The sequence below is a fragment of the Camellia sinensis genome, unplaced genomic scaffold, assembly GCF_055761805.1.
Source record: "Camellia sinensis isolate YWXY unplaced genomic scaffold, ASM5576180v1 Unanchor4, whole genome shotgun sequence".
Taxonomy (NCBI): domain Eukaryota; kingdom Viridiplantae; phylum Streptophyta; class Magnoliopsida; order Ericales; family Theaceae; genus Camellia; species Camellia sinensis.
Genome location: NW_028129277.1, coordinates 8,837,116 through 8,858,371, shown reverse-complemented (window position 1 = coordinate 8,858,371; position 21,256 = coordinate 8,837,116).

Sequence of the window (21,256 nt, the reverse complement as noted above, 5' to 3'; positions counted from 1 at the left end):
GTAAATACGGGGTTTACATACCATTTCTTGCGCATTACGGTTCGGACACTCGAACACCTATACGGATTCTCCTGCACAGTGGCAGATATGTAAATACGGGGTTTCCGTACCATTTCTTGCCCATTATGGTTCGAACACCCGAACACCTATACGGATTGTCCTGCACAGTGGCAGATATGTAAATACGGGGTTTCCGTACCATCTCTTGCGCAATACGGTACGAACACTCGAACACCTATACGGATTCTCCTGCATAGTGGCAGATAAGTAAATACGGGATTTACCTACCATTTCTTCCGCATTACGGTTCTAACACTCGGACACCTATACGGATTCTCCTGCACAGTGGCAGATATGTAAATACGGGGTTTCCGTACCATTTCTTGCGCATTACGGTTCGAACACTCGAACACCTATACGGATTCTCCTGCACAGTGGCAGATATGCAAATACGGGGTTTCCATACCATTTCTTGCGCATTACGGTTCGAACACTCGAACACCAATACGGATTCTCCTGCACAGTGGAAGATATGTAAATACGGGGTTTCGGGACCATTTCTTGCACATTACGGTTCGAACACTCGAACACCTATACGGATTCTCCTGCACAGTGGCAGATATGTAAATACGGGGTTTCCGTACCATTTCTTGCGTATTACGGTTTGAACACTCGAACACCTATACGGATTCTCCTGCACAGTGGCAGATATGTAAATACGGGGTTTACATTCCATTTCTTGCGTATTACGGTTCGAACACTCGAAAACCTATACGGATTCTCCTACACAGTGGCAGATATGTAAATACGGGGTTTCCGTACCATTTCTTGCGCATTACGGTTCGAACACTCGAACACGTATACGGATTCTCCTGCACAGTGGCAGATATGTAAATACGGGTTTTCCGTACCATTTCTTGCGCATTACGGTTCGAACACTCGAACAGCTATACGGATTCTCCTGCACAGTGGCAGATATGTAAATACGGGGTTTCCGTACCATTTCTTGCGCATTACGGTTCGAATACTCGAACACCTATACTGATTCTCCTGCACAGTGGCAGATATGTAAATACGGGGTTTACATACCATTTCTTGCGCATTACGGTTCGAATACGCGAACACCTATACGGATTCTCCCGCACCGTGGCAGATATGTAAATACGGGGTTTCCGTACCATTTCTTGCGCATTACGGTTCGAACACTCGTATACCTATACGGATTCTCCTGCACAGTGGCAGATATGTAAATACGGGGTTTACATACCATTTCTTGCGCATTACGGTTCGAACACTCGAACACCTATACGGATTCTCCTGCATAGCGGCAGATATGTAAATACGGGGTTTCGGGACCATTTCTTGCACATTACGGTTCGAACAGTCGAACACCTATATGGATTCTCCTACACAGTGGCAGATATGTAAATACGGGGTTTAGATACCATTTCTGGCGCATTACGGTTCGAACACTCAAACACCTATACGGATTCTCCTGCACAGTGGCAGATACGTAAATACGGGGTTTCCGTACCATTTCTTGCGCATTACGGTTCGAACACTCGAATACCTATACGGATTGTCCTGCACAGTGGCAGATATGTAAATACGGGGTTTCCGTACCATTTCTTGCGCAATACGGTTCGAACACTCGAACACCTATACGGATTCTCCTGCACAGTGGCAGATATGTAAATACGGGGTTTACATACCATTTCTTGCGCATTACGGTTCGAACACTCGAACACCTATACGGATTCTCCTGCACAGTGGCAGATATGTAAATACGGGGTTTACATACCATTTCTTGCGCATTACGGTTCGAACACTCGAACACCTATACGGATTCTCCTGCACAGTGGCAGATATGTAAATACGGGGTTTCCGTACCATTGCTTGCGCATTACGGTTCGAACACCCGAACACCTATACGGATTGTCCTGCACAGTGGCAGATATGTAAATACGGGGTTTCCGTACCATCTCTTGCGCAATACGGTACGAACACTCGAACACCTATACGGATTCTCCTGCATAGTGGCAGATAAGTAAATACGGGATTTACCTACCATTTCTTGCGCATTACGGTTCTAACACTCGAACACCTATACGGATTCTCCTGCATAGTGGCAGATATGTAAATACGGGGTTTCCGTACCATTTCTTGCGCATTACGGTTCGAACACTCGAACACCTATACGGATTCTCCTGCACAGTGGCAGATATGCAAATACGGGGTTTCCATACCATTTCTTGCGCATTACGGTTCGAACACTCGAACACCAATACGGATTCTCCTGCACAGTGGAAGATATGTAAATACGGGGTTTCGGGACCATTTCTTGCACATTACGGTTCGAACACTCGAACACCTATACGGATTCTCCTGCACAGTGGCAGATATGTAAATACGGGATTTCCGTACCATTTCTTGCGCATTACGGTTGGAACACTCGAACACCTATACGGATTCTCCTGCACAGTGGCAGATATGTAAATACGGGGTTTACATTCCATTTCTTGCGTATTACGGTTCGAACACTCGAAAACCTATACGGATTCTCTTGCACAGTGGCAGATATGTTAATACGGGGTTTCCGTACCATTTCTTGCGCATTACGGTTCGAACACTCGAACACGTATACGGATTCTCCTGCACAGTGGCAGATATGTAAATACGGGTTTTCCATACCATTTCTTGCGCATTACAGTTCGGACACTCGAACACCTATACGGATTCTCCTGCACAGTGGCAGATATGTAAATACGGGGTTTCCGTACCATTTCTTGCGCAATACGGTTCGAACACTCGAACACCTATACGGATTCTCCTGCACAGTGGCAGATATGTAAATACGGGGTTTACATACCATTTCTTGCGCATTACGGTTCGAACACTGGAACACCTATACAGATTCTCCTGCATAGTGGCAGATATGTAAATACGGGGTTTTGGGACCATTTCTTGCACATTACGGTTCGAACACTCGAACACCTATATGGATTCTCCTGCACAGTGGCAGATATGTAAATACGGGGTTTAGATACCATTTCTTGCGCATTACGGTTCGAACACTCAAACACCTATACGGATTCTCCTGCACAGTGGCAGATATGTAAATACGGGGTTTCCGTACCATTTCTTGCGCATTACGGTTCGAACACTCGAACACCTATACGGATTGTCCTGCACAGTGGCAGATATGTAAATACGGGGTTTCCGTACCATTTCTTGCGCAATACGGTTCGAACACTCGAACACCTATACGGATTCTCCTGCACAGTGGCAGATATGTAAATACGGGGTTTACATACCATTTCTTGCGCATTACGGTTCGAACACTCGAACACCTATACGGATTCTCCTGCACAGTGGCAGATATGTAAATACGGGGTTTCCGTACCATTTCTTGCGCATTACGGTTCGAACACCCGAACACCTATACGGATTGTCCTGCACAGTGGCAGATATGTAAATACGGGGTTTCCGTACCATTTCTTGCGCAATACGGTTCGAACACTCGAACACCTATACGGATTCTCCTGCACAGTGGCAGATATGTAAATACGGGGTTTACATACCATTTCTTGCGCATTACGGTTCGAACACGCGAACACCTATACGGATTCTCCTGCACAGTGGCAGATATGTAAATACGGGGTTTCCGTACCATTTCTTGCGCATTACGGTTCGAACACCCGAACACCTATACGGATTGTCCTGCACAGTGGCAGATATGTAAATACGGGGTTTCCGTACCATCTCTTGCGCAATACGGTACGAACACTCGAACACCTATACGGATTCTCCTGCATAGTGGCAGATAAGTAAATACGGGATTTACCTACCATTTCTTGCGCATTACGGTTCTAACACTCGAACACCTATACGGAATCTCCTGCACAGTGGCAGATATGTAAATACGGGGTTTCCGTACCATTTCTTGCGCATTACGGTTCGAACACTCGAACACCTATACGGATTCTCCTGCACAGTGGCAGATATGCAAATACGGGGTTTCCATACCATTTCTTGCGCATTACGGTTCGAACACTCGAACACCAATACGGATTCTCCTGCACAGTGGAAGATATGTAAATACGGGGTTTCGGGACCATTTCTTGCACATTACGGTTCGAACACTCGAACACCTATACGGATTCTCCTGCACAGTGGCAGATATGTAAATACGGGATTTCCGTACCATTTCTTGCGCATTACGGTTGGAACACTCGAACACCTATACGGATTCTCCTGCACAGTGGCAGATATGTAAATACGGGGTTTACATTCCATTTCTTGCGTATTACGGTTCGAACACTCGAAAACCTATACGGATTCTCCTGCACAGTGGCAGATATGTTAATACGGGGTTTCCGTACCATTTCTTGCGCATTACGGTTCGAACACTCGAACAAGTATACGGATTCTCCTGCACAGTGGCAGATATATAAATACGGGTTTTCCGTACCATTTCTTGCGCATTACGGTTCGAACACTCGAACACCTATACGGATTCTCCTGCACAGTGGCAGATATGTAAATACGGGGTTTCCGTACCATTTCTTGCGTATTACGGTTTGAACACTCGAACACCTATACGGATTCTCCTGCACAGTGGCAGATATGTAAATACGGGGTTTACATTCCATTTCTTGCGTATTACGGTTCGAACACTCGAAAACCTATACGGATTCTCCTACACAGTGGCAGATATGTAAATACGGGGTTTCCGTACCATTTCTTGCGCATTACGGTTCGAACACTCGAACACGTATACGGATTCTCCTGCACAGTGGCAGATATGTAAATACGGGTTTTCCGTACCATTTCTTGCGCATTACGGTTCGAACACTCGAACAGCTATACGGATTCTCCTGCACAGTGGCAGATATGTAAATACGGGGTTTCCGTACCATTTCTTGCGCATTACGGTTCGAATACTCGAACACCTATACTGATTCTCCTGCACAGTGGCAGATATGTAAATACGGGGTTTACATACCATTTCTTGCGCATTACGGTTCGAATACGCGAACACCTATACGGATTCTCCCGCACCGTGGCAGATATGTAAATACGGGGTTTCCGTACCATTTCTTGCGCATTACGGTTCGAACACTCGTATACCTATACGGATTCTCCTGCACAGTGGCAGATATGTAAATACGGGGTTTACATACCATTTCTTGCGCATTACGGTTCGAACACTCGAACACCTATACGGATTCTCCTGCATAGCGGCAGATATGTAAATACGGGGTTTCGGGACCATTTCTTGCACATTACGGTTCGAACAGTCGAACACCTATATGGATTCTCCTACACAGTGGCAGATATGTAAATACGGGGTTTAGATACCATTTCTGGCGCATTACGGTTCGAACACTCAAACACCTATACGGATTCTCCTGCACAGTGGCAGATACGTAAATACGGGGTTTCCGTACCATTTCTTGCGCATTACGGTTCGAACACTCGAATACCTATACGGATTGTCCTGCACAGTGGCAGATATGTAAATACGGGGTTTCCGTACCATTTCTTGCGCAATACGGTTCGAACACTCGAACACCTATACGGATTCTCCTGCACAGTGGCAGATATGTAAATACGGGGTTTACATACCATTTCTTGCGCATTACGGTTCGAACACTCGAACACCTATACGGATTCTCCTGCACAGTGGCAGATATGTAAATACGGGGTTTACATACCATTTCTTGCGCATTACGGTTCGAACACTCGAACACCTATACGGATTCTCCTGCACAGTGGCAGATATGTAAATACGGGGTTTCCGTACCATTGCTTGCGCATTACGGTTCGAACACCCGAACACCTATACGGATTGTCCTGCACAGTGGCAGATATGTAAATACGGGGTTTCCGTACCATCTCTTGCGCAATACGGTACGAACACTCGAACACCTATACGGATTCTCCTGCATAGTGGCAGATAAGTAAATACGGGATTTACCTACCATTTCTTGCGCATTACGGTTCTAACACTCGAACACCTATACGGATTCTCCTGCATAGTGGCAGATATGTAAATACGGGGTTTCCGTACCATTTCTTGCGCATTACGGTTCGAACACTCGAACACCTATACGGATTCTCCTGCACAGTGGCAGATATGCAAATACGGGGTTTCCATACCATTTCTTGCGCATTACGGTTCGAACACTCGAACACCAATACGGATTCTCCTGCACAGTGGAAGATATGTAAATACGGGGTTTCGGGACCATTTCTTGCACATTACGGTTCGAACACTCGAACACCTATACGGATTCTCCTGCACAGTGGCAGATATGTAAATACGGGATTTCCGTACCATTTCTTGCGCATTACGGTTGGAACACTCGAACACCTATACGGATTCTCCTGCACAGTGGCAGATATGTAAATACGGGGTTTACATTCCATTTCTTGCGTATTACGGTTCGAACACTCGAAAACCTATACGGATTCTCTTGCACAGTGGCAGATATGTTAATACGGGGTTTCCGTACCATTTCTTGCGCATTACGGTTCGAACACTCGAACACGTATACGGATTCTCCTGCACAGTGGCAGATATGTAAATACGGGTTTTCCATACCATTTCTTGCGCATTACAGTTCGGACACTCGAACACCTATACGGATTCTCCTGCACAGTGGCAGATATGTAAATACGGGGTTTCCGTACCATTTCTTGCGCAATACGGTTCGAACACTCGAACACCTATACGGATTCTCCTGCACAGTGGCAGATATGTAAATACGGGGTTTACATACCATTTCTTGCGCATTACGGTTCGAACACTGGAACACCTATACAGATTCTCCTGCATAGTGGCAGATATGTAAATACGGGGTTTTGGGACCATTTCTTGCACATTACGGTTCGAACACTCGAACACCTATATGGATTCTCCTGCACAGTGGCAGATATGTAAATACGGGGTTTAGATACCATTTCTTGCGCATTACGGTTCGAACACTCAAACACCTATACGGATTCTCCTGCACAGTGGCAGATATGTAAATACGGGGTTTCCGTACCATTTCTTGCGCATTACGGTTCGAACACTCGAACACCTATACGGATTGTCCTGCACAGTGGCAGATATGTAAATACGGGGTTTCCGTACCATTTCTTGCGCAATACGGTTCGAACACTCGAACACCTATACGGATTCTCCTGCACAGTGGCAGATATGTAAATACGGGGTTTACATACCATTTCTTGCGCATTACGGTTCGAACACTCGAACACCTATACGGATTCTCCTGCACAGTGGCAGATATGTAAATACGGGGTTTCCGTACCATTTCTTGCGCATTACGGTTCGAACACCCGAACACCTATACGGATTGTCCTGCACAGTGGCAGATATGTAAATACGGGGTTTCCGTACCATTTCTTGCGCAATACGGTTCGAACACTCGAACACCTATACGGATTCTCCTGCACAGTGGCAGATATGTAAATACGGGGTTTACATACCATTTCTTGCGCATTACGGTTCGAACACGCGAACACCTATACGGATTCTCCTGCACAGTGGCAGATATGTAAATACGGGGTTTCCGTACCATTTCTTGCGCATTACGGTTCGAACACCCGAACACCTATACGGATTGTCCTGCACAGTGGCAGATATGTAAATACGGGGTTTCCGTACCATCTCTTGCGCAATACGGTACGAACACTCGAACACCTATACGGATTCTCCTGCATAGTGGCAGATAAGTAAATACGGGATTTACCTACCATTTCTTGCGCATTACGGTTCTAACACTCGAACACCTATACGGAATCTCCTGCACAGTGGCAGATATGTAAATACGGGGTTTCCGTACCATTTCTTGCGCATTACGGTTCGAACACTCGAACACCTATACGGATTCTCCTGCACAGTGGCAGATATGCAAATACGGGGTTTCCATACCATTTCTTGCGCATTACGGTTCGAACACTCGAACACCAATACGGATTCTCCTGCACAGTGGAAGATATGTAAATACGGGGTTTCGGGACCATTTCTTGCACATTACGGTTCGAACACTCGAACACCTATACGGATTCTCCTGCACAGTGGCAGATATGTAAATACGGGATTTCCGTACCATTTCTTGCGCATTACGGTTGGAACACTCGAACACCTATACGGATTCTCCTGCACAGTGGCAGATATGTAAATACGGGGTTTACATTCCATTTCTTGCGTATTACGGTTCGAACACTCGAAAACCTATACGGATTCTCCTGCACAGTGGCAGATATGTTAATACGGGGTTTCCGTACCATTTCTTGCGCATTACGGTTCGAACACTCGAACAAGTATACGGATTCTCCTGCACAGTGGCAGATATATAAATACGGGTTTTCCGTACCATTTCTTGCGCATTACGGTTCGAACACTCGAACACCTATACGGATTCTCCTGCACAGTGGCAGATATGTAAATACGGGGTTTCCGTACCATTTCTTGCGCATTACGGTTCGAACACTCGAACACCTATACGGATTCTCCTGCACAGTGGCAGATATGTAAATACGGGGTTTACATACCATTTCTTGCGCATTACGGTTCGAACACTCGAACACCTATACGGATTCTCCCGCACAGTGGCAGATATGTAAATACGGGGTTTCCGTACCATTTCTTGCGCATTACGGTTCGAACACTCGAACACGTATACGGATTCTCCTGCACAGTGGCAGATATGTAAATACGGGTTTTCCATACCATTTCTTGCGCATTACAGTTCGAACACTCGAACACCTATACGGATTCTCCTGCACAGTGGCAGATATGTAAATACGGGGTTTCCGTACCATTTCTTGCGCAATACGGTTCGAACACTCGAACACCTATACGGATTCTCCTGCACAGTGGCAGATATGTAAATACGGGGTTTACATACCATTTCTTGCGCATTACGGTTCGAACACTCGAACACCTATACAGATTCTCCTGCATAGTGGCAGATATGTAAATACGGGGTTTTGGGAGCATTTCTTGCACATTACGGTTCGAACACTCGAACACCTATATGGATTCTCCTGCACAGTGGCAGATATGTAAATACGGGGTTTAGATACCATTTCTTGCGCATTACGGTTCGAACACTCAAACACCTATACGGATTCTCCTGCACAGTGGCAGATATGTAAATACGGGGTTTCCGTACCATTTCTTGCGCATTACGGTTCGAACACTCGAACACCTATACGGATTGTCCTGCACAGTGGCAGATATGTAAATACGGGGTTTCCGTACCATTTCTTGCGCAATACGGTTCGCACACTCGAACACCTATACGGATTCTCCTGCACAGTGGCAGATATGTAAATACGGGGTTTACATACCATTTCTTGCGCATTACGGTTCGAACACTCGAACACCTATACGGATTCTCCTGCACAGTGGCAGATATGTAAATACGGGGTTTCCGAACCATTTCTTGCGCAGTACGGTTCGAACACCCGAACACCTATACGGATTGTCCTGCACAGTGGCAGATATGTAAATAAGGGGTTTCCGTACCATTTCTTGCGCAATACGGTTCGAACACTCGAACACCTATACGGATTCTCCTGCACAGTGGCAGATATGTAAATACGGGGTTTACATACCATTTCTTGCGCATTACGGTTCGAACACTCGAACACCTATACGGATTCTCCTGCACAGTGGCAGATATGTAAATACGGGGTTTCCGTACCATTTCTTGCGCATTACGGTTCGAACACCCGAACACCTATACGGATTGTCCTGCACAGTGGCAGATATGTAAATACGGGGTTTCCGTACCATCTCTTGCGCAATACGGTACGAACACTCGAACACCTATACGGATTCTCCTGCATAGTGGCAGATAAGTAAATACGGGATTTACCTACCATTTCTTGCGCATTACGGTTCTAACACTCGAACACCTATACGGAATCTCCTGCACAGTGGCAGATATGTAAATACGGGGTTTCCGTACCATTTCTTGCGCATTACGGTTCGAACACTCGAACACCTATACGGATTCTCCTGCACAGTGGCAGATATGCAAATACGGGGTTTCCATACCATTTCTTGCGCATTACGGTTCGAACACTCGAACACCAATACGGATTCTCCTGCACAGTGGAAGATATGTAAATACGGGGTTTCGGGACCATTTCTTGCACATTACGGTTTGAACACTCGAACACCTATACGGATTCTCCTGCACAGTGGCAGATATGTAAATACGGGATTTCCGTACCATTTCTTGCGCATTACGGTTGGAACACTCGAACACCTATACGGATTCTCCTGCACAGTGGCAGATATGTAAATACGGGGTTTAGATACCATTTCTTGCGTATTACGGTTCGAACACTCGAAAACCTATACGGATTCTCCTGCACAGTGGCAGATATGTTAATACGGGGTTTCCGTACCATTTCTTGCGCATTACGGTTCGAACACTCGAACAAGTATACGGATTCTCCTGCACAGTGGCAGATATATAAATACGGGTTTTCCGTACCATTTCTTGCGCATTACGGTTCGAACACTCGAACACCTATATGGATTCTCCTGCACAGTGGCAGATATGTAAATACGGGGTTTCCGTACCATTTCTTGCGCATTACGGTTCGAACACTCGAACACCTATACGGATTCTCCTGCACAGTGGCAGATATGTAAATACGGGGTTTACATACCATTTCTTGCGCATTACGGTTCGAACACTCGAACACCTATACGGATTCTCCCGCACAGTGGCAGATATGTAAATACGGGGTTTCCGTACCATTTCTTGCGCATTACGGTTCGAACACTCGTACACCTATACGGATTCTCCTGCACAGTGGCAGATATGTAAATACGGGGTTTACATACCATTTCTTGCGCATTACGGTTCGAACACTCGAACAAGTATACGGATTCTCCTGCACAGTGGCAGATATATAAATACGGGTTTTCCGTACCATTTCTTGCGCATTACGGTTCGAACACTCGAACACCTATATGGACTCTCCTGCACAGTGGCAAATATGTAAATACGGGGTTTAGATACCATTTCTTGCGCATTACGGTTCGAACACTCAAACACCTATACGGATTCTCCTGCACAGTGGCAGATATGTAAATACGGGGTTTCCGTACCATTTCTTGCGCATTACGGTTCGAACACTCGAACACCTATACGGATTGTCCTGCACAGTGGCAGATATGTAAATACGGGGTTTCCGTACCATTTCTTGCGCAATACGGTTCGAACACTCGAACACCTATACGGATTCTCCTGCACAGTGGCAGATATGTAAATACGGGGTTTACATACCATTTCTTGCGCATTACGGTTCGAACACTCGAACACCTATACGGATTCTCCTGCACAGTGGCAGATATGTAAATACGGGGTTTCCGTACCATTTCTTGCGCATTACGGTTCGAACACCCGAACACCTATACGGATTGTCCTGCACAGTGGCAGATATGTAAATACGGGGTTTCCGTACCATTTCTTGCGCAATACGGTTCGAACACTCGAGCACCTATACGGATTCTCCTGCACAGTGGCAGATATGTAAATACGGGGTTTACATACCATTTCTGGCGCATTACGGTTCGAACACTCGAACACCTATACGGATTCTCCTGCACAGTGGCAGATATGTAAATACGGGGTTTCCGTACCATTTCTTGCCCATTATGGTTCGAACACCCGAACACCTATACGGATTGTCCTGCACAGTGGCAGATATGTAAATACGGGGTTTCCGTACCATCTCTTGCGCAATACGGTACGAACACTCGAACACCTATACGGATTCTCCTGCATAGTGGCAGATAAGTAAATACGGGATTTACCTACCATTTCTTGCGCATTACGGTTCTAACACTCGGACACCTATACGGATTCTCCTGCACAGTGGCAGATATGTAAATACGGGGTTTCCGTACCATTTCTTGCGCATTACGGTTCGAACACTCGAACACCTATACGGATTCTCCTGCACAGTGGCAGATATGCAAATACGGGGTTTCCATACCATTTCTTGCGCATTACGGTTCGAACACTCGAACACCAATACGGATTCTCCTGCACAGTGGAAGATATGTAAATACGGGGTTTCGGGACCATTTCTTGCACATTACGGTTCGAACACTCGAACACCTATACGGATTCTCCTGCACAGTGGCAGATATGTAAATACGGGATTTCCGTACCATTTCTTGCGCATTACGGTTGGAACACTCGAACACCTATACGGATTCTCCTGCACAGTGGCAGATATGTAAATACGGGGTTTACATTCCATTTCTTGCGTATTACGGTTCGAACACTCGAAAACCTATACGGATTCTCCTGCACAGTGGCAGATATGTTAATACGGGGTTTCCGTACCATTTCTTGCGCATTACGGTTCGAACACTCGAACACGTATACGGATTCTCCTGCACAGTGGCAGATATGTAAATACGGGTTTTCCATACCATTTCTTGCGCATTACAGTTCGAACACTCGAACACCTATACGGATTCTCCTGCACAGTGGCAGATATGTAAATACGGGGTTTCCGTACCATTTCTTGCGCATTACGGTTCGAACACTCGAACACCTATACGGATTCTCCTGCACAGTGGCAGATATGTAAATACGGGGTTTACATACCATTTCTTGCGCATTACGGTTCGAACACTCGAACACCTATACAGATTCTCCTGCATAGTGGCAGATATGTAAATACGGGGTTTTGGGACCATTTCTTGCACATTACGGTTCGAACACTCGAACACTTATATGGATTCTCCTGCACAGTGGCAGATATGTAAATACGGGGTTTAGATACCATTTCTTGCGCATTACGGTTCGAACACTCAAACACCTATACGGATTCTCCTGCACAGTGGCAGATATGAAAATACGGGGTTTCCGTACCATTTCTTGCGCATTACGGTTCGAACACTCGAACACCTATACGGATTGTCCTGCACAGTGGCAGATATGTAAATACGGGGTTTCCGTACCATTTCTTGCGCAATACGGTTCGAACACTCGAACACCTATACGGATTCTCCTGCACAGTGGCAGATATGTAAATACGGGGTTTACATACCATTTCTTGCGCATTACGGTTTGAACACTCGAACACCTATACGGATTCTCCTGCACAGTGGCAGATATGTAAATACGGGGTTTCCGTACCATTTCTTGCGCATTACGGTTCGAACACCCGAACACCTATACGGATTGTCCTGCACAGTGGCAGATATGTAAATACGGGGTTTCCGTACCATTTCTTGCGCAATACGGTTCGAACACTCGAACACCTATACGGATTCTCCTGCACAGTGGCAGATATGTAAATACGGGGTTTACATACCATTTCTTGCGCATTACGGTTCGAACACTCGAACACCTATACGGATTCTCCTGCACAGTGGCAGATATGTAAATACGGGGTTTCCGTACCATTTCTTGCGCATTACGGTTCGAACACCCGAACACCTATACGGATTGTCCTGCACAGTGGCAGATATGTAAATACGGGGTTTCCGTACCATCTCTTGCGCAATACGGTACGAACACTCGAACACCTATACGGATTCTCCTGCATAGTGGCAGATAAGTAAATACGGGATTTACCTACCATTTCTTGCGCATTATGGTTCTAACACTCGAACACCTATACGGAATCTCCTGCACAGTGGCAGATATGTAAATACGGGGTTTCCGTACCATTTCTTGCGCATTACGGTTCGAACACTCGAACACCTATACGGATTCTCCTGCACAGTGGCAGATATGCAAATACGGGGTTTCCATACCATTTCTTGCGCATTACGGTTCGAACACTCGAACACCAATACGGATTCTCCTGCACAGTGGAAGATATGTAAATACGGGGTTTCGGGACCATTTCCTGCACATTACGGTTCGAACGCTCGAACACCTATACGGATTCTCCTGCACAGTGGCAGATATGTAAATACGGGATTTCCGTACCATTTCTTGCGCATTACGGTTGGAACACTCGAACACCTATACGGATTCTCCTGCACAGTGGCAGATATGTAAATACGGGGTTTACATTCCATTTCTTGCGTATTACGGTTCGAACACTCGAAAACCTATACGGATTCTCCTGCACAGTGGCAGATATGTTAATACGGGGTTTCCGTACCATTTCTTGCGCATTACGGTTCGAACACTCGAACAAGTATACGGATTCTCCTGCACAGTGGCAGATATATAAATACGGGTTTTCCGTACCATTTCTTGTGCATTACGGTTCGAACACTCGAACACCTATACGGATTCTCCTGCACAGTGGCAGATATGTAAATACGGGGTTTCCGTACCATTTCTTGCGCATTACGGTTCGAACACTCGAACACCTATACGGATTCTCCTGCACAGTGGCAGATATGTAAATACGGGGTTTACATACCATTTCTTGCGCATTACGGTTCGAACACTCGAACACCTATACGGATTCTCCCGCACAGTGGCAGATATGTAAATACGGGGTTTCCGTACCATTTCTTGCGCATTACGGTTCGAACACTCGTACACCTATACGGATTCTCCTGCACAGTGGCAGATATGTAAATACGGGGTTTACATACCATTTCTTGCGCATTACGGTTCGAACACTCGAACACCTATACAGATTCTCCTGCATAGTGGCAGATATGTAAATACGGGGTTTCGGGACCATTTCTTGCACATTACGGTTCGAACACTCGAACACCTATATGGACTCTCCTGCACAGTGGCAGATATGTAAATACGGGGTTTAGATACCATTTCTTGCGCATTACGGTTCGAACACTCAAACCCCTATACGGATTCTCCTGCACAGTGGCAGATATGTAAATACGGGGTTTCCGTACCATTTCTTGCGCATTACGGTTCGAACACTCGAACACCTATACGGATTGTCCTGCACAGTGGCAGATATGTAAATACGGGGTTTCCGTACTATTTCTTGCGCAATACGGTTCGAACACTCGAACACCTATACGGATTCTCCTGCACAGTGGCAGATATGTAAATACGGGGTTTACATACCATTTCTTGCGCATTACGGTTCGAACACTCGAACACCTATACGGATTCTCCTGCACAGTGGCAGATATGTAAATACGGGGTTTCCGTACCATTTCTTGCGCATTACGGTTCGAACACCCGAACACCTATACGGATTGTCCTGCACAGTGGCAGATATGTAAATACGGGGTTTCCGTACCATTTCTTGCGCAATACGGTTCGAACACTCGAGCACCTATACGGATTCTCCTGCACAGTGGCAGATATGTAAATACGGGGTTTACATACCATTTCTTGCGCATTACGGTTCGAACACTCGAACACCTATACGGATTCTCCTGCACAGTGGCAGATATGTAAATACGGGGTTTCCGTACCATTTCTTGCCCATTATGGTTCGAACACCCGAACACCTATACGGATTGTCCTGCACAGTGGCAGATATGTAAATACGGGGTTTCCGTACCATCTCTTGCGCAATACGGTACGAACACTCGAACACCTATACGGATTCTCCTGCATAGTGGCAGATAAGTAAATACGGGATTTACCTACCATTTCTTCCGCATTACGGTTCTAACACTCGGACACCTATACGGATTCTCCTGCACAGTGGCAGATATGTAAATACGGGGTTTCCGTACCATTTCTTGCGCATTACGGTTCGAACACTCGAACACCTATACGGATTCTCCTGCACAGTGGCAGATATGCAAATACGGGGTTTCCATACCATTTCTTGCGCATTACGGTTCGAACACTCGAACACCAATACGGATTCTCCTGCACAGTGGAAGATATGTAAATACGGGGTTTCCGTACCATTTCTTGCGCATTACGGTTCGAACACTCGAATACCTATACGGATTGTCCTGCACAGTGGCAGCTATGTAAATACGGGGTTTCCGTACTATTTCTTGCGCAATACGGTTCGAACACTCGAACACCTATACGGATTCTCCTGCACAGTGGCAGATATGTAAATACGGGGTTTACATTCCATTTCTTGCGTATTACGGTTCGAACACTCGAAAACCTATACGGATTCTCCTGCACAGTGGCAGATATGTTAATACGGGGTTTCCGTACCATTTCTTGCGCATTACGGTTCGAACACCCGAACACCTATTCGGATTGTCCTGCACAGTGGCAGATATGTAAATACGGGGTTTCCGTACCATTTCCTGCGCAATACGGTACGAACACTCGAACACCTATACGGATTCTCCTGCATAGTGGCAGATAAGTAAATACGGGATTTACCTACCATTTCTTGCGCATTACGGTTCTAACACTCGAACACCTATACGGATTCTCCTGCACAGTGGCAGATATGTAAATACGGGGTTTCCGTACCATTTCTTGCGCATTACGGTTCGAACACTAGAACACCTATACGGATTCTCCTGCACAGTGGCAGATATGTAAATACGGGGTTTCCATACCATTTCTTGCGCATTACGGTTCGAACACTCGAACACCACTACGGATTCTCCTGCACAGTGGAAGATATGTAAATACGGGGTTTCGGGACCATTTCTTGCACATTACGGTTCAAACACTCGAACACCTATACGGATTCTCCTGCACAGTGGCAGATATGTAAATACGGGGTTTCCGTACCATTTCTTGCGCATTACGGTTGGAACACTCGAACACCTATACGGATTCTCCTGCACAGTGGCAGATATGTAAATACGGGGTTTACATTCCATTTCTTGCGTATTACGGTTCGAACACTCGAAAACCTATACGGATTCTCCTGCACAGTGGCAGATATGTTAATACGGGGTTTCCGTACCATTTCTTGCGCATTACGGTTCGAACACTCGAACACGCATACGGATTCTCCTGCACAGTGGCAGATATGTAAATACGGGTTTTCCGTACCATTTCTTGCGCATTACGGTTCGAACACTCAAACACCTATACGGATTCTCCTGCACAGTGGCAGATATGTAAATACGGGGTTTCCGTACCATTTCTTGCGCATTACGGTTCGAACACTCGAACACCTATACGGATTCTCCTGCACAGTGGCAGATATGTAAATACGGGGTTTCCATACCATTTCTTGCGCATTACGGTTCGAGCACTCGAACACCAATACGGATTCTCCTGCACAGTGGAAGATATGTAAATACGGGGTTTCGGGACCACTTCTTGCACATTACGGTTCGAACACTCGAACACCTATACGGATTCTCCTGCACAGTGGCAGATATGTAAATACGGGATTTTCGTACCATTTCTTGCGCATTACGGTTGGAACACTCGAACACCTATACGGATTCTCCGGCACAGTGGCAGATATGTAAATACGGGGTTTACATTCCATTTCTTGCGTATTACGGTTCGAACACTCGAAAACCTATACGGATTCTCCTGCACAGTGGCAGATATGTTAATACGGGGTTTCCGTACCATTTCTTGCGCATTACGGTTCGAACACTCGAATACCTATACGGATTGTCCTGCACAGTGGCAGCTATGTAAATACGGGGTTTCCGTACCATTTCTTGCGCAATACGGTTCGAACACTCGAACACCTATACGGATTCTCCTGCACAGTGGCAGATATGTAAATACGGGGTTTCCGTACCATTTCTTGCGCATTACGGTTCGAACACTCGAACACCTATACGGATTCTCCTCCACAGTGGCAGATATGTAAATACGGGGTTTACATACCATTTCTTGCGCATTACGGTTCGAACACTCGAACACCTATACGGATTCTCCCGCACAGTGGCAGATATGTAAATACGGGGTTTCCGTACCATTTCTTGCGCATTACGGTTCGAACACTCGTACACCTGTACTGATTCTCCTGCACAGTGGCAGATATGTAAATACGGGGTTTACATACCATTTCTTGCGGATTACGGTTCGAACACTCGAACACCTATACGGATTCTCCTGCATAGTGGCAGATATGTAAATACGGGGTTTCGGCACCATTTCTTGCACATTACGGTTCGAACACTCGAACACCTATATGGATTCTCCTGCACAGTGGCAGATATGTAAATACGGGGTTTAGATACCATTTCTTGCGCATTACGGTTCGAACACTCAAACACCTATACGGATTCTCCTGCACAGTGGCAGATATGTAAATACGGGGTTTCCGTACCATTTCTTGCGCATTACGGTTCGAACACTCGAATACCTATACGGATTGTCCTGCACAGTGGCAGCTATGTAAATACGGGGTTTCCGTACCATTTCTTGCGCAATACGGTTCGAACACTCGAACACCTATACGGATTCTCCTGCACAGTGGTAGATATGTAAATACGGGGTTTACATACCATTTCTTGCGCATTACGGTTCGAACACTCGAACACCTATACAGATTCTCCTGCACAGTGGCAGATATGTAAATACGGGGTCTACATACCATTTCTTGCGCATTACGGTTCGAACACTCGAACACCTATACGGATTGTCCTGCACAGTGGCAGATATGTAAATACGGGGTTTCCGTACCATTTCTTGCGCATTATGGTTCGAACACCCGAACACCTATTCGGATTGTCCTGCACAGTGGCAGATATGTAAATACGGGGTTTCCGTACCATTTCCTGCGCAATACGGTACGAACACTCGAACACCTATACGGATTCTCCTGCATAGTGGCAGATAAGTAAATACGGGATTTACCTACCATTTCTTGCGCATTACGGTTCTAACACTCGAACACGTATACGGATTCTCCTGCACAGTGGCAGATATGTAAATACGGGGTTTCCGTTCCATTTCTTGCGCATTACGGTTCGAACACTCGAACACCTATACGGATTCTCCTGCACTGTGGCAGATATGTAAATACGGGGTTTCCATACCATTTCTTGCGCATTACGGTTCGAACACTCGAACACCACTACGGATTCTCCTGCACAGTGGAAGATATGTAAATACGGGGTTTCGGGACCATTTCTTGCAAATTACGGTTCGAACACTCGAACACCTATACGGATTCTCCTGCACAGTGGCAGATATGTAAATACGGGGTTTCCGTACCATTTCTTGCGCATTACGGTTGGAACACTCGAACACCTATACGGATTCTCCTGCACAGTGGCAGATATGTAAATACGGGGTTTACATTCCATTTCTTGCGTATTACGGTTCGAACACTCGAAAACCTATACGGATTCTCCTGCACAGTGGCAGATATGTTAATACGGGGTTTCCGTACCATTTCTTGCGCATTACGGTTCGAACATTCGAACACCTGTACGGATTCTCCTGCACAGTGGCAGATATGTAAATACGGGTTTTTCGTACCATTTCTTGCGCATTACGGTTCGAACACTCGAACACCTATACGGATTCTCCTGCACAGTGGCAGATATATAAATACGGGGTTTCCGTACCATTTCTTGCGCATTACGGTTCGAACACCCGAACACCTATTCGGATTGTCCTGCACAGTGGCAGATATGTAAATACGGGGTTTCCGTACCATTTCCTGCGCAATACGGTACGAACACTCGAACACCTATACGGATTCTCCTGCATATTGGCAGATAAGTAAATACGGGATTTACCTACCATTTCTTGCGCATTACGGTTCTAACACTCGAACACGTATACGGATTCTCCTGCACAGTGGCAGATATGTAAATACGGGGTTTCCGTACCATTTCTTGCGCATTACGGTTCGAACACTCGAACACCTATACGGATTCTCCTGCACAGTGGCAGATATGTAAATACGGGGTTTACATACCATTTCTTGCGGATTACGGTTCGAACACTCGAACAGCTATACGGATTCTCCTGCATAGTGGCAGATATGTAAATACGGGGTTTCGGGACCATTTCTTGCACATTACGGTTCGAACACTCGAACACCTATATGGTTTCTCCTGCACAGTGGCAGATATGTAAATACGGGGTTTAGATACCATTTCTTGCGCATTACGGTTCGAACACTCAAACACCTATACGGATTCTCCTGCACAGTGGCAGATATGTAAATACGGGGTTTCCGTACCATTTCTTGCGCATTACGGTTCGAACACTCGAATACCTATATGGATTGTCCTGCACAGTGGCAGCTATGTAAATACGGGGTTTCCATACCATTTCTTGCGCAATACGGTTCGAACACTCGAACACCTAGACGAATTCTCCTGCACAGTGGCAGATATGTAAATACGGGGTTTACATACCATTTCTTGCGCATTACGGTTCGAACACTCGAACACCTATACGGATTCTCCTGCACAGTGGCAGATATGTAAATACGGGGTCTACATACCATTTCTTGCGCATTACGGTTCGAACACTCGAACACCTATACGGATTGTCCTGCACAGTGGCAGATATGTAAATACGGGGTTTCCGTACCATTTCTTGCGCATTATGGTTCGAACACCCGAACACCTATTCGGATTGTCCTGCACAGTGGCAGATATGTAACTACGGGGTTTCCGTACCATTTCCTGCGCAATACGGTACGAACACTCGAACACCTATACGGATTCTCCTGCATAGTGGCAGATAAGTAAATACGGGATTTACCTACCATTTCTTGCGCATTACGGTTCTAACACTCGAACACGTATACGGATTCTCCTGCACAGTGGCAGATATGTAAATACGGGGTTTCCGTACCATTTCTTGCGCATTACGGTTCGAACACTCGAACACCTATACGGATTCTCCTGCACAGTGGCAGATATGTAAATACGGGGTTTCCATACCATTTCTTGCGCATTACGGTTCGAACACTCGAACACAACTACGGATTCTCCTGCACAGTGGAAGATATGTAAATACGGGGTTTCGGGACCATTTCTTGCAAATTACGGTTCGAACACTCGAACACCTATACGAATTCTCCTGCACAGTGGCAGATATGTAAATACGGGGTTTCCGTACCATTTCTTGCGCATTACGGTTGGAACACTCGAACACCTATACGGATTCTCCTGCACAGTGGCAGATATGTAAATACGGGGTTTACATTCCATTTCTTGCGTATTACGGTTCGAACACTCGAAAACCTATACGGATTCTCCTGCACAGTGGCAGATATGTTAATACGGGGTTTCCGTACCATTTCTTGCGCATTACGGTTCGAACATTCGAACACCTGTACGGATTCTCCTGCACAGTGGCAGATATGTAAATACGGGTTTTTCGTACCATTTCTTGCGCATTACGGTTCGAACACTCGAACACCTATACGGATTCTCCTG